The sequence below is a fragment of the Triticum aestivum genome, chromosome 1A (assembly GCF_018294505.1).
Source record: "Triticum aestivum cultivar Chinese Spring chromosome 1A, IWGSC CS RefSeq v2.1, whole genome shotgun sequence".
In the NCBI taxonomy this organism is placed as follows: Eukaryota; Viridiplantae; Streptophyta; class Magnoliopsida; order Poales; family Poaceae; genus Triticum; species Triticum aestivum.
Window position 1 is genome coordinate 461,603,798 of NC_057794.1, and position 11,056 is coordinate 461,614,853.

Genomic DNA, 11,056 nt, shown 5'->3' on the forward strand with positions numbered 1-11,056 from the left:
GGTGTTGATAACCCACAAGTATAGGGGATCGCAACAGTTTTCAAGGGTAGAGTATTCAACCCAAATTTATTGATTTGACATAAGGGGAGCCAAAGAATATTCTCAAGTATTAGCAGCTGAGTTGTCAATTCAACCACACCTGGAAGCTTAATATCTGCAGCAAAGTGTTTAGTAGCAAAGTAATATGATAGCAGTGGTAACAGTAGCAAAAGTAAAATTTTTGGGTTTTGTAGTGATTGTAACAGTAGAAACTGAAAATTAAATAAGCGAAGAACAATATATGGAAAGCTCGTAGGCATTGGATCAGTGATGGAGAATTATGTCGGATGCGATCGATCATGCAACAGTTATAACATAGGGTGACACTGAACTAGCTCCAGTTCATCAATGTAATGTAGGCATGTATTCCGAATATAGTCATACGTGCTTATGGAAAAGAACTTGCATGACATCTTTTGTCCTACCCTCCCGTGGAAGCGGGGTCCTATTACAAACTAAGGTATATTAAGGCCTCCTTTTAAAATAGAGTACCGAACCAAAGCATTAACACATAGTGAATACATGAACTCCTCAAACTACGGTCATCACCGGGAGTGGTCCCGATTATTGTCACTTCGGGGTTGCCTGATCATAACACATAGTAGGTGACTATAGACTTGCAAGATAGGATCAAGAACTCACATATATTCATGAAAACATAATAGGTTCAGATCTGAAATCATGGCACTCGGGACCTAGTGACAAGCATTAAGCATAGCAAAGTCATAGCAACATCAATCTCAAAACATAATGGATACTAGGGATCAAACCCTAACAAAACTAACTCGATTACATGATAAATCTCATCCAACCCATCACTGTCCGGCAAGCCTATGATGGAATTACTCACGCACGGCGGTGAGCATCATGGAATTGGTGATGGAGGAAGGTTGATGATGACGATGACGACGGATTCCCCTCTCCGGAGCCCCGAACGGACTCGAGATCAGCCCTCCCGAGAGAGTTTAGGGCTTGGCGGCGGCTCCGTATCATAAAACGTGATGGATCCTTCTCTCTGATTTTTTTCTCCCCAAACATGAATATATCGAGTTGGAGTTGAGGTCGGTGGAGCGTCAGGGGGCCCACGAGGTAGGGGGTGCGCCCAGGGGGGTAGGCCGCCCCCACCCTCGTGGACAGTGTGTGGGCCCCCTGACGTGTATTCTTCTTCCAGGATTTTCTATATATTCCAAAAATAATCTCAGTTGATTTTCAGGTCATTTCGAGAACTTTTATTTCTGCACAAAAATAACACCATGGCAATTCTGCTGAAAACAGCGCCAGTCCGGGTTAGTTCCATTCAAATCATGCAAGTTAGAGTCCAAAACAAGGGCAAAAGTGTTTGGAAAAGTAGATAAGTTGGGGACGTATCATGATGCAGCAAAGTAGCATAAGTATTTCCCTCGGTTTTTGAGAACCAAGGTAGTAATCCAGTAGGAGGCCACACGCAAGTCCCTCGTACCTACACAAACAAATAAGAACCTCGCAACCAACGTGATAAAGGGGTTGTCAATCCCTTCACGGCCACTTACGAGAATGAGATCTGATAGAGATGATAAGATAATATTTTGGTATTTTTATGATAAAGATTAAAAGTAAAGATTGCAAAATAAAAGATAATAGAAATAGCTTGTTGACGGGTGATAAATATAATGGAGAATAGACCCGGGGGCCATAGGTTTCACTAGTGGCTTCTCTCAAGATAGCATAAGTATTACAGTGGGTGAACAAATTACTGTTGAGCAATTGATAGAAAAGCGAATAATTATGAGAATATCTAGGCATGATCATGTATATAGGCATCACGTTCGTGACAAGTAGACCGACTCCTGCCTGCATCTACTACTATTACTCCACACATCGATCGCTATCCAGCATGCATCTAGAGTATTAAGTTCATAAGAACAGATTAACGCATTAGGTAAGATGACATGATGTAGAGGGATAAACTCAAGCAATATGATATAAACCCCATCTTTTTATCCTCAATGGCTACATGTCGTTTCCCTTTCTGTCACTGGGATCGAGCACCGCAAGATTGAATCCAAAGCTAAGCACTTCTCCCATTGCAAGAAAGATCAATCTAGTAGGCCAAACCAAACTAATAATTCGAAGAGACTTGCAAAGATAACCAATCATACATAAAAGATTTCAGAGAAGAATCAAATATTGTTCATAGATAGACTTGATCATAAACCCACAATTCATCGGATCTCGACAAACACACCGCAAAAAGAGTTACATCAAATAGATCTCCAAGAAGATCGAGGAGAACTTTGTATTTAGATCCAAAGAGAGACAAGAAGACATCTAGCTAATAACTATGGACCCGAAGGTCTGAAGTAAACTACTCACACATCATCGGAGGAGCCATGGAGTTGATGTAGAGGCCCCCCGTGATTGATGCCCCCTCCGGCGGAGCTCCGGAAAAGGCCCCAAGATGGGATCTCTTGGGTATAGAAGGTTGTGGCAGTGGAAATAGGGTTTCGTGGTGCTCCTAGATGTTTTCAGGGTATATGAGTATATATAGGAGGAAGAAGTAGGTCGGTTGAGCCAGGAGGGGCCCACGAGGGGGGAGGGCACGCCCAGGGGGTAGGCACACCTAGGGGGTAGGCGCGCCCCCTACCTCATGGACTCCTTGTTTGTTTCTTGACGTCCATTCCAAGTCCTCTGGATCACGTTTGTTCCAAAAATAACTCTACCGAAGGTTTCATTCCGTTTGGATTCCGTTTGATATTCCTTCTCTGCGAAACATTGAAATAGGCAAAAAAACAGCAAATTTGCACTGGGCCTTGGGTTAGTAGGTTAGTCCCTAAAATAATATAAAAGTGTAAAATAAAGCCCATTAACATCCAAAACAGATAATATAATAGCATGGAACAATCCAAATTATAGATACGTTGGAGACGTATCAGCAGGGCAAGTTGTGATGTGATATGGTCAAGACATGATGCTAAATTTTATTGTATGAGATGATCATGTTTTGTAACAGAGTTATCGGCAACTGGCAGGAGCTATACGGTTGTTGCTTTATTGTATGAAATGAAATCACCATGTAATTGCTTTACTTTATTACTAAGCGGTAGCGATAGTCATAGAAGCAATAGTTGGTGAGACGACAACGATGCTTCGATGGAGATCAAGGTGTCAAGCCGGCGACGATGGTGATCATGACGGTTCTTTGGAGATGGAGATAAAAGGCACAAAATGATGATGGCCATATCATGTAACTTATATTTGATTGCATGTTATGTTTATCCTTTATGCATCTTATCTTGCTTAGTTCAACGGTAGCACTATAAGATGATCTCTCACTTAATTTCATGGTATAAGTGTTCTCCCATACTATGCACCGTCGCTACAGTTCGTCGTGCCGAGACACCACGTGATGATCGGTGTGATAAGCTCTACGTTCACATACAACGGGTGCAAGCCAGTTTTGCACACACGGAATACTCGGGTTAAACTTGACGAGCCTAGCATATGCAGATATGGCCTCGGAACACTGAGACCGAAAGGTCGAGCGTGAATCATATACTAGGTATTATCAACATAGTGATGTTCAACATTGAAAACTACTCCATCTCACGTGATGATTAGACATGGTTTAGTTGATATGGATCATGTGATCACTTAGATGATTAGAGGGATGTCTATCTAAGTGGGAGTTCTTAAGTAATTTGATTAATTGAACTTTGATTTATCATGACTTTCTTTTTTTCAAATAGGGGGGTCACCTCGGCCTCTCCATCATAACGATGCATACGGCCAACTTAATTAAATATCAAAAAGGTTCAACAAAGGTCATGAAGTCTCAACGAAAGCAAAGAAAAGCTCATAGAGAGCCAAATAAAAGTAGACATGAGGCCACAACTGACTGGTAAAAGAAAGATAGGGAAACTAATTGCCTATTCTATTACATGACCGCCATCCAAACCGGTTGAAAATATCTCGTGCTACCATCTCCCACCGGATAGATCCATTAACCAAACGTTCCCTAGCCTCCATCGGAGTGAGTAGCGACCACATACGGATCAACCAGTGGCTCGGAAGATAACCTGCAAAAAATGAATATTTGTTGTTCTGTTAAAAACCAAATCATTTCTGCAGTTCCAGACTGCCCACAATAAAGCACATGCTCCTACTCGAATGTGTCCTGCTGTTTCTGACTCTATCCCGTTAAGCCACGTCCCAAATAACGTGCTGACAGAATTCGAAGGAGTAATGTTAAAGGCTATATGTACCGTCCGCCATAGAACTTTTGCCAACGGGCAGTCAAGAAAAAGGTGTTTGATAGTTTCATCCCGATCACAAAAACTGCATCTAGTAGGTCTTGTCCAGTTACGCTTTATCAGATTGTCCTTAGTTAAAATGACTTGTTTATGGACAAACCACATAAACACCTTAACTTTCAAAGGAACTTTGACTTTCCAAACATATTTGGAACTAGGAATGGAGTTAGAATTGATAACATCGAGATACATCGATTTAACTATGAACTCTCCAGTCCTAGTAAGCTTCCAGCGCAACTGATCGGGCTGTTGAGACAGCTGGACCTCCATCAGTCTACTCACTAAATGGAGCCAAGCTTCCCAACGATTTCCGACAAGTGTCCTCCTGAATTGAATATTGAGAGGGATGGCCTGAAGTACTGTTGCAACAAAAGCATCTCTTCGTTGAACAATACTATAGAGAGACGGATATTGCAGCGCAAGGGGTGTTTCCCCTAGCCAAGTATCCTCCCAGAATCGCATGGTAGTGTAATTTCTGATTATAAACTTTGTCCTATTGAAAAAGGCTGATTTTACTCTTATCAGCCCTTTCCAAAAAGGCGAGTCTGTCGGCCTCGCTGTCACCTGGGACAAAGTTTTGGAGTGGAGGTACTTACTACGGAGAATCTGCGCCCATGTGGCCTCAGTCTCAACAGATAACTTAGATAGCCACTTGCTGAGAAGACATCTGTTTTTGACTTCAAGATTTTCAATGCCAAGACCCCCTTGGTCTTTTGGTCTACAAGCAATATCCCATTTGGCGAGTCTATATTTTTGTTTTAGTTCATCACTCTGCCAGAAATATCGGGATCGATAGAAGTCCAGCCTTTTCCTAACTCCAACTGGAACCTCGAAAAACGACAAGAGAAACATAGGCATACTCATGAGAAATGAATTAATAAGAATTAATCAGCCTCCGTATGACATGAGCTTGCCCTTCCAGCAGCTCAGTTTCTTCTCAAATCGATCCTCAATGCACTTCCATTCTCTGTTTGTTAGCTTACGATGATGAATTGGTATACCTAAATACATAAAAGGTAAAGCCCCCAATTCGCACCCAAACAATTTCCTATAAGGCTCTTGTTCCTCATTGGCCCTTCCAAAGCAGAACAACTCGCTTTTATGAAAGTTAATCTTTAACCCGGTCAATTGTTCAAATAAGCATAATACCAGCTTCATGTTTCTCACGTTTGCCAAGTCCTGCTCCATAAAGATGATAGTATCATCGGTGTACTGTAGGATAGACACACCTCCATCAACTAGATGAGGCACCAGTCCACCTACCTAACCAGCCTCCTTAGCCCTTCCTATTCGAATTGCCAACATATCGACTACAATGTTGAACAATATAGGAGACATCAGATCACCTTGTCTCAGGCCCTTATGTGTCTGGAAATAATGACCTATGTCATCGTTCACTTTAATTCCAACACACCCTTTTTGCGTGAAAGATTCTACTTGGCGACGCCAGGCTGGATCAAAACCTTTCATACGCAATACCTGTTGAAGAAAAGGCCATTTGACTTTATCGTACGCTTTCTCAAAATCCACCTTGAAGACAACTCCATCAAGTTTTTTCGTGTGAATTTCATGGAGCGTTTCATGTAGGACCACAACTCCTTCTAGGATGTTTCTGTCCGGCATGAAAGCAGTTTGGGACCACTGCACCACAGAATGCGCAATCTGTATGAGCCTATTAGTCCCTACCTTGGTGAAAATTTTGAAACTAACGTTAAGAAGACAGATCGGCCTGAACCGCTCGATTCTCACAGCCTCTGTTTTCTTAGGAAGCAGAGTTATTATTCCAAAATTCAAGTGAAACAACTGAAGTTGTCCAGAGAATAAATCATGGAACATCAATATCAAATCCCCCTTAATAATATGCCAGCACTTTTTATAAAACTCCGCCGGGAATCCATCCGGCCCTGGAGCCTTATTATTTTTCATCTATGAAATAGCTTCAAACACCTCTTTCTCCGAAAATGGGGCAATCAAAATATCGTTCTTATTAGCAGTAAGTTGAGGAACATCCTCAATCCTAGACTCATCCAGGGATACACAAATATCCTCCGGAGGCCCAAACAGCTGCTTGTAATATTCGGTTATGTATAATTTTAGGTTTTCCTGTCCTAAAATCGTTCCTTCGTCTTGCTCAAGCTGAAAGACTTTTTCTTTCTGTGCTTGCCATTGGCAATCATGTGGAAGAATTGAGTGTTCGTGTCCCCCTGGACAACTTTGCGAACCTTAGCTCGCAGTGCCCACTTCAATTCCTCTTCACAGAGAAGTTCTTTCAATCTCATCTCCGCATCTAATTTAGCATGAAGCTCCGTGGTCTCTAGAAGTGTGGACTCGGCTTTTAAATCTAGGGACTGAATAATTGTAAGAACCTATCCTTTTAAACCTTATAAATCCCACTAAGATGCTTAGCGCACCCACGCAAGAAACTTCTCAAGTGCCTTATCTTATTCTGCCATCGCTCAACCGAAGTCCTACCTCCTGCATCGTTAGCCCATTCCCTGGCTATCAGATCCAAGAAGCCTTCTCTTTCAAACCATGCCAATTCGAAAGAAAAGGAATTTTTGTTCCCCATGTGGGTTGCCTCACCAGAGTCAACCAATAAAGGCGTGTGATCAGATATTCTGCGCGACAGTGCCTGGACTGTTACCAAGGGAAATTTCTGTTCCCATTCAACGCTCGCGAGGACTCGATCCAGCTTTTCAAACGTCGGGTTTGGCAAGGTATTAGCCCAGGTGAATTTTCTACCCGAAAGCTCTATCTCTCTCAGATCCAAGCTTTCAATAATTGTATTAAACATGAACGACCACCTGCCATCAAATTATCATTGTTTTTTTCCTCTCTTCTTCTAATAAAGTTGAAATCACCCCCAACCAAGATTGGGAGCTGCTCGGAACTGCAAATTTGAACAAGATCTGCCATGAACTCTGGTTTGAGTTCGGGCTGTGCGGCATGATAACCCACAAGTATAGGGGATCGCAACATTTTTCGAGGGTAAAGTATTCAACCCAAATTTATTGATTCGACACAAGGGGAGCCAAAGAATATTCTTAAGTATTAGCAGCTGAGTTGTCAATTCAACCACACCTGGAAACTTAATATCTGCAGCAAGGTTTTTAGTAGCAAAGTAATATGATAGTAGTGGTAACGGTAGCAAAAGTAATATTTTTGGTTTTATAGTGATTGTAACAGTAGCAACGGAAAAGTAAATAAGTGAAGAACAATATATGAAAAGCTCGTAGGCATTGGATCGGTGATGGAGAATTATGTCAGATGCGATCGATCATGCAACAGTTATAACATAGGGTGACACAGAACTAGCTCCAGTTCGTTAATGTAATGTAGGCATGTATTCTGAATATAGTCATACGTGCTTATGGAAAAGAACTTGCATGACATCTTTTGTCCTACCCTCCCGTGGCAGCGGGGTCCTATTGGAAACTAAGGGATATTAAGGCCTCCTTTTAATAGAGTATCGGACCAAAGCATTAACACATAGTGAATACATGAACTCCTCAAACTACGGTCATCACCGGTAATGGTCCTGATTCTTGTCACTTCGGGGTTAACGGATCATAACACATAATAGGTGACTATAGACTTGCAAGATAGGATCAAGAACTCACATATATTCATGAAAACATAATAGGTTCAGATCTGAAATCATGGCACTCGGGCCCTAGTGACAAGCATTAAGCATAGCAAAGTCATAGAAACATCAATCTCAAAACATAGTGGATACTAGGGATCAAACCCTAACAAAACTAACTTGATTACATGATAAATCTCATCCAACCCATCACCGTCCAGCAAGCCTACGATGGAATTACTCGCGCACGGCGGTGAGCATCATGAAATTGGTGATGGAGGAAGGTTGATGATGATGATGGCGACAGATTCCCCTCTTCGGAGCCCCGAACGGACTCCAGATCAGCCCTCCCGAGAGAGTTTAGGGCTTGGCGGGGCTCCGTATCGTAAAACGCAATGAATCCTTCTCCCTGAAAGTGAATATGTGGAGTCAAGGTGGACGTCGGTGGAGCGTTTGGGGGCCCACGAGGCAGGGGGTGCGCCCAGGGGGGTAGGCGTGCCCCCCACCCTCGTGGACAGGGTGTGGGCCCCTGATGTGGATTCTTCTTCCAGTATTTTTTATGTATTCCAAAAATAATCTCCGTTGATTTTCAGGTCATTCCGAGAACTTTTATTTCTGCACAAAAATAACACCATGGCAATTCTGCTGAAAACAGCGTCAGTCCGGGTTAGTTCCATTCAAACATGCAAGCTAGAGTCCAAAACAAGGGCAAAAGTGTTTGGAAAATTAGATACGACGGGGACGTATCAACTCCCCCAAGCTTAAACATTTGCTTGTCCTCAAGCAATTCAGTTGATAAACTGAAAGTGATAAATAAAAACTTTTACAAACTCTGTTTGCTCTTGTTGTTGTAAATATGTAAAGCCAGCATTCAAGTTTTCAGCAAAGATTATGAACTAACCATATTCACAATAACATTTAGGTCTCATGTTTACTCATATCAATGGCATAATCAGCTAGCGAGCAATAATAACAAATCTCGGATTACAACACTTTCTCAAAACAATCATGATATGATATAACAAGATGGTATCTCGCTAGCCCTTTCTGAGAACACAAAACATAAATGCAGAGCACCTTTAAAGATCAAGGACTGACTAGATATTGTAATTCATGGTAAAAGAGATCCAGACACAGTCATACTCAATGTAAACTAACAGTAATTGATGCAAATGACAGCGGTGCTCTCCAACTGGTGCATTTAAATAAGAGGATGATGACTCAACATAAAAGTTAATAGATATGCCATTTGCAGAGGGAAGCAGGGATTTGTAGAGGTGCCAGAGCTCGATTTTGAAATAAATATGAATAATATTTTGAGTGGTATACTTTCATTGTCAACATAACAACCGAGAGATCTCGATATCTTCCATCCTACAAACATTATAGGCGGTTCCCAAGCAGAATGGTAAAGTTTATACTCCCCCACCACCAACAAGCATTAATCCATGGCTTGCCCGAAACAACGGGTGCCTCCAACTAACAACAATCCTAGGGGAGTTTTGTTTGCAATTATTTTGATTTAATTTGAGCATGGGACTGGGCATCCCGGTGACCAGCCATTTTCTCGTGAATGAAGAGCGGAGTCCACTCCTCTTGAGAATAACCCGCCTAGCATGGAGGATACAGACAGCCCTAGTTGATACATGAGCTATTCGAGCATACAAAATAGAATGTTTATTTTCAGGTTTAGAGTTTGGCACATACAAATTTACTTGGAACGGTAGGTAGATACCGTATGTAGGTAGGTATGGTGGACTCATATGGAATAACTTTGGGGTTTATGGAATTGGATGCACAAGTAGTATTCCCACTTAGTACAAGTGAAGGCTAGAAAAAGACAGGGAAGCGACTAGCTAGAGAGCGACAACAGCCATGAACGTGCATTAAAATTAATCAACACCGAATGCAAGCATGAGTAGGATATAATGCACCATGAACATAAATATCATGGAGGCTATGTTGATTTTGTTTCAACTACATGCGTGAACATGTTCCAAGTCAAGCCACTTCAATCGTTCAAAAGAGGATACCACCCTATCATACCACATCACAATCATTTCAATAGCATGTTGGCACGCAAGGTAAACCATTATAAACTCCTAGCTAATTAAGCATAGCATAAGCAACTACAATCTCTTATTTCCATTGCAAATATGTTTCTTTCATAATAGGCTGAATCAGGAACGATGGACTAATCATATTTACAAAAACAAGAGAGGTCAAGTTCATACCAGCTTTCCTCATCTCAATAAGTTCATCATATAATCATCATTACTGCCTTTCACTTGCACGACAGAGCGATGTGGATAATAATAATAGTGCACGTGCATTGGACTAAGCTGGAATCTGCAAGCATTTAATTCAAGAAAGAAGACAAGGTAATATGGGCTCTTTGTTAGATCAACAATAATGCATATAAGAGCCACTCAACATTTTCATTATGGTCTTCTCCTCTCGACCCCCAAAGGAAAGAAAAGGAACAAAACTATTTACACGGGAAAGGTCCCAACAAGCAAAAGAAGAACGAGAAATCTTTTTGGGTTTTATTTTTCATTACTACTACTACAGGCATGGAAAGTAAACTAACTAAAAGCTACAACTATTTTTTTGGTTTTTCTTAAGGTTTTTCAAACACACGAGAAGAAAGCGAGAAAATAAAAATAAACTAGCATGGATAATATAATGAAAAAGTATGAGCACCGACAACTGGCATGAGTGTGTGAACATGAATGTAATGCTGGTGAGAGATACGTACTCCCCCAAGCTTAGGCTTTTGGCCTAAGTTGGTCTATGCCCATGGATCAAAGTTGTAGTTGGGGTCGTACTGAGATGCAGCGGCAATTGCCTGATGAGATGCAGCTTGGAGGCGAGCTGCTTCTGCCCTCCTCTCGTACTCGGTCGCCTCCTCCCTGGTTATAACATATCTCCCTTTTGCCTGAAAGTCAAAGAAAGTAGGAGCAGGGAGAGCGGCGTGATAGGTGCGTTGTCGGTGTCAAAACCGGCGGATCTCGGGTAGGGGGTCCCGAACTGTGCGTCTAGGCCGGATGGTAACAGGAGGCAAGGGACATGAAGTTTTACCCAGGTTTGGGCCCTCTCGATGGAGGTAAAACCCTACGTCCTGCTTGATTAATATTGATGATAT